The following is a 5,480-nucleotide window of genomic DNA, read 5'->3' as shown; positions in this document are numbered from 1 at the left end:
CAACAATAATAATAGTGGGCTTCTATGGGGCACAATAATAACAATATGGGGACAATAGGGGCACAACAATAACAATAAGGGATATAATGACAATAGTAATGGGGGAATCACTAATATTATAGGGACCTAACATAGAAGCCCACTATTGTTACAATGTTATTGTCATGCCCCTACAATATTATTGTTATGTAGGCTCTGACTGTATTGGGGCCCGTCAGACTCCTATATATATAAAGGAGGTCTTTTTATTTGCATCATCCAAGAATTGTTCATTTGTGTAATATAAAGGAGGTTGCCCACTCAAAGAGGCTGATTTTGAAGTCGTTGGTCTATCTTTTCTATCTTTTTGTGAGTTGGTTTCATAACAATTACCCTTGGTAAATAGGATAACGGAGTTGTATACCAAGGATCTGGTAAAAAAGGAGATGGAATTTCAACTACTAAAAGGTTTTATGAAAGAAGAGTACAATCACTTGTAACAGGTGATTGAGTAATTTCTTCAATGCTTAAAAGACCAGGTGGTAGATTTACTGTTTTGATGGCTAAAGTTACATATTCTTGCGATGCAATCGGTAAAAGAGTAGAATTTGGACCAGATGAAGATGAAATGTGAGTTTCTAGAGTTGTTGGTTCAATAAACCACTATTCAAGTATATCAGCTTCTAAAACTTCGGACTCAATAACTTTCGTTTCATGTTCACTAATTTATGGTTCTAAAGTTTCAGTTCACCTTGAATTACTTTTGGTTCTAAAACTTTAGTTATCTCAAGTTCAAACTGAATTACTTATGGTTCTATTGTTTGCGTTTGAGTTGCTTCAGATCTGGTTACTTCAGTTCCTATGACACCAGGTGAAGATATCTAATGTGATGTTACTTTAGGTTCTGTAACTGTAGGTCTCATAGCACTGGATGATTCAAGTGTAATCTCAAGGGGTAAACCCTGCATTCTATAAGAGCGTCGAGGTTAATAGGCCACAATGAAGTTTTTTAATGAAGAAATATTACTAGTGTATGATGATCAATTTTACAATTTTACCAATCAAAACAAATAAAAGCAGTAACCAGGGGTACTAAGCATAAAATGATATCGGGCTACTGTGAATTGCAATATACCGTTAAGTACATGTAGGCAATCTCCCTGAATGCTATGTTTGGTGTATCACAAACAACAAGGCAATTGACTCTGATACTTATGGTTGGTTTGCAACCTAGAGGGGGTCTTCTGATATACTCGAGAGTACGGGGAAGCTCAATCTGTAGTAGTGTTGTCTAATGCGTCTTATATGATGGGAAACATTTTGATATACTCATCGTACGTGGAATACCAACCACCTGCAGAATGTAACACATGCAATTAATGACGACTCCTACGTTTATAGACGCTGGAACACATCTTCTAACCTAGACCCACTAAATGTGATGTGATTAATTAATGCTTTGGTAAATTTTAATTGATTTTATTGTTTTTCTTCTTATGAAAGTAGTCAAATATGTATGATAACCAACCAATGTAATAACTCAATTTCAACTAATGCAACTAACGTGAAATCATAACCTTTTTAATTCAATGAATCTTATTTTCGAGGAAAAAACTTCATTCTCTTTTTAAGAATGCAAAATTCCCATCTTCACCAAATTTCATTTCATTCAAACCAAACCGATTCCAAAAACAATCTTTCACAATCAAAATAGACTCTACATAAATGCAAGAACCAATTAATAAGAGAGAAATATCACAAATCCAAATATGCACAAATTTTCACAATGATGTAATTAATGTTAATTCAATGCAAGCATGCTTTTCTTCTTTTCGTGAAAACAATATTTTCATATAATGTAATGAAACTTTCCAAAAATACACGTAAAGAAGTTCTAAAAATGATTATTGCAGACAAAGAAAGAAAGATGCAACAAACCTAATCATTCTCCATAATGACTCTTTCCTTCAATAGGTCAACTAAGTAATGAGACCAAAATAGTGTAACAATGGAAAATCCCAGACAAAGCAGCCAGATGAAAACAAGAGACTGAAAATTAATTCTGGAATCAAACATCTCTGACTGAGGTAAAGATAGAGAGATTTCAATCTTTCAAAGATCATCGTGGGTCAACCAGTGACACCATAGTGATGGTCACAACTGTTAAAGTAAAAAGCGCGATGTCAATGCACTGTTACTCAAAATAACTCACGATGGGTGCAAAAAAAAAGAAAAATAAAAATTTCTCTAAAGATCAAACAATTCTAAACTTCCAAAATTAATGGAGGTTGACCAAAAGACTCAAAACGCAGCTCAAATTTTTCAAAAGCATAGGAAACTGAAGAGCATCTCGCTCCCCAATGGAGTCACCAATTTGTTATCTAGACAAATTTGTTATGTGGACATAATAAGATCTCCCTAGGTTTGGAAACCCAACCTAGAAACAAATAGACAAATAAATGCAAACATTCCCTAGATTATGGCTAAAACATAGATACAAGAGGATGCAAAGAGACATATCGTTTCACGAAATTCTTGTTGATGACTCTCATTGTTGTCCTTTGTAGCTTCCAACCTTTCTCCCTTGATTATCCAAGAATATCACTGCAAAGACAAAACTAAACAAGAGATCAAAGCATAACATATATCAAATATTTCAGCATAAATCATGTAAGAGATCAAGGAGCCTTACAATAAACATTATAACACATGCATATGGGAAAGAAATAAATATTTGTATTAATGATAAAGAGTAGGATATTTACAACCAAGTGCCTTGATGTTGGAGTCTCCTTGCAATGATCCTCAACCCAAGCCTTTGAAATGAAAAGAACTCCAATGAAAATTTGAGCAACATTTACGTAAGTTTAGAGGCCTCAAATGGAAACCCAACTCTCTTTGCAAGCATTGCACTTATAGGAAAGAATGGAAGTTGAGAGATCCATGAAGGGAGGAGAGACATCCATAATGAGTGGGATGGATCCACTATAGGAGGAAGGAGGCCCAGGATATGGGAATCTCGAGCTCAATCTCAACCAATTTGGATTGGATACTATCTACAAGGCTTCTAGAAAAGGAAGCTTCGTTTACTTTTTATTTTGTACCTCCGTAAGAAGGTCATCACGACCTTAACATAGGAAAAATGTGATGACATTTTTGTATACCAATATGATTTATAAACTATTGTGGATATTCCACTCGATAATTCGTCACAACAAATCTGATAAAACTATATTTAAAATATGGAATTCTACATTATTATAGTTTTATTAGATTTATGGATCTGTAGATTTACTGTTAATAATGCATGCATGCGAATTAAAATAATGCAGAAAATATAGAACGACATAATAAATTCTCTCACACACATTTGGCATAAGATATGCTTCGGGAAACCCTTTTGGGAGAAAAACCTAACTGGAAGGTGAGGCTACTTTGCTCTCTTTCTCTGAATGGAAATATGGCTGCGAGTACAAAGAAGTATGGCCTGTGGCCTGTGGGATGCTACAATGCACAAATCCTCTTTGTGTGCTTTATCTCCTATCCCTCTTGGCTATTTTTGCTCAGCTATGGAACAAATGCACTCGAAAGAATGGAACCCCTTTTCCTCCTAGTGGTCCAGTTATAACACAACTCGATAGCCTGCTAGTGGTTAGGTTTGACTACCTCAACTCTTAACTAGAGTCACAATATATACTTTCCTATAGTCTTTTACATCATAATCATGTGGCTAGCCCATTTTTCACGAATAATGGGGGCTGACTGACATCCTCTCGAATTATGGTGGTGAAAACAAGAAGGTCAACTTCTAAGTGGCATAACTTTCACATACGGGCTCCAATTACCATGATTCTTGTGCCATTGGAAAGGTCTTTGTGTGTAAAACATCAAAAAAAGATGCACACTAAAGAAACAAAGTTTTACCCCTAAAAAAATGTCGTTTGATGCCTCACAACACTCCCTGAATGTTTCAGACCCTGTTTTGCCAAACTGGATCTCGTTAATAAAAAACGGTCCCGTGAGCTTATTCCTCCACTTTTTACACTTTGAAAGCATCAAGATGACTAACAAACAATATAATGATCCAATTTGGATCAAACCCCCAATCCAAAGTCAATCGCACTCCCTTAACAAACCCTAGCATCAAATCTACAACCACCATCGCTAGCTCTTAGACCTCCGACCTCCCAATCCTCATTTTTGCCCATAATTTCTTTATCGACTACAATTTTAGAATATGAAAAACCATGTCATCATCATAAACATTTCCAACCCTATTTTGCCCATAATATTTTAACCCAATACACTTCTAAAATATAAAAAATCATGCCATTATGTGATCTCCATGAGTCTTTATTGTTCTAACACTCAATGACTTTAACTATTAAACTTGTTTTTGATTTTCTATCACCATTAATTATAGAGAATACTCTTAATTATAAATAAAAAAATAAGATCAAGGGTTTTTGGTTAAACTAAAATCCCCGCCTCTACCCTCTTCAACTAGGGTCAACCGAGACTCACTTGTCAAATTTACCTATTTTCACATCTTCTTTTTCTAGTCTTCATCAAGGAATGATTTTGACAAATTTTATTATTTTCATATTTCTTTTACTCGTCTTCATAGTTTCAAGGAAGAATCTTGACGGTTTTGTAAAATTTTAAACTATATTTCATGAGCAAATCACGTCATTGTTTGTCAAATTCCATCCTTGTTCTCAACAACTTCATCATACCTCTGTAAGACCATGTGACAATTTCACAAGCATTGTGAATTTCTCGTTGACAATTTTACGGGGATGGTAAATTTCTAGTGGGTAATTTTTTTTTCTTCCAAAAATCCAACAATAGAATGTTTGAATCATTTTTTGATGGAAGTGGATTAATACCATAAAAACAACCCATTAATTGTGTAGTTTTGCAATTGTAACCCAAATTTCCAAAGAAGTCTAGCGATTTTTCCATTCTTCAGAAAACATCCTCCTTACTACGCACATCCTTGTATATATGTGTGTTGGGGGTTGTGTTATTGGTGTTGTCGCACTCACACGTGTTTGGGTCTCTCTCTAAAAAAAAACATAACCAACATAAGTTCTACTTTGAAGACAATATTCTGGGAGAAATTGCAGATTACAAATACCTCGGACTTGACTTCAATAAAAATCTAAGCCGGGATGGCTGTAGAAAGAAAAGAACTTTGGGGGGTTGGAAAGCATTTTATGCTTTTCAAAATGGGTGCATAGAGGCAAAGTTATGGGACTGGAAAACCACTCAAACTCTTTTTGGGCTTCCAGTGATTCCGGTGATTCTCTATGGTTGTGAGTTGTCGGCCAACAATGCATCCGACATGAAGTGGAGACAAATTGAGAAAATTTAGAAGCATTTGATTACAAACAAATTCAAAATTAAAAGTGTCGTTCCTTATTCTATCTTGTTAAGTGAAACATGAGCTGCTCCTATTAAAGAAGTAGTTATGGTGTGAGTCATAAGGTATTTAAAAT

The sequence above is a fragment of the Pinus tabuliformis genome, chromosome 8, assembly GCF_031772625.1.
Source record: "Pinus tabuliformis cultivar Carrire ecotype Pingquan chromosome 8, CPIR1, whole genome shotgun sequence".
Lineage (NCBI taxonomy): Eukaryota > Viridiplantae > Streptophyta > Pinopsida > Pinales > Pinaceae > Pinus > Pinus tabuliformis.
This window is presented reverse-complemented; position numbering follows the sequence as displayed.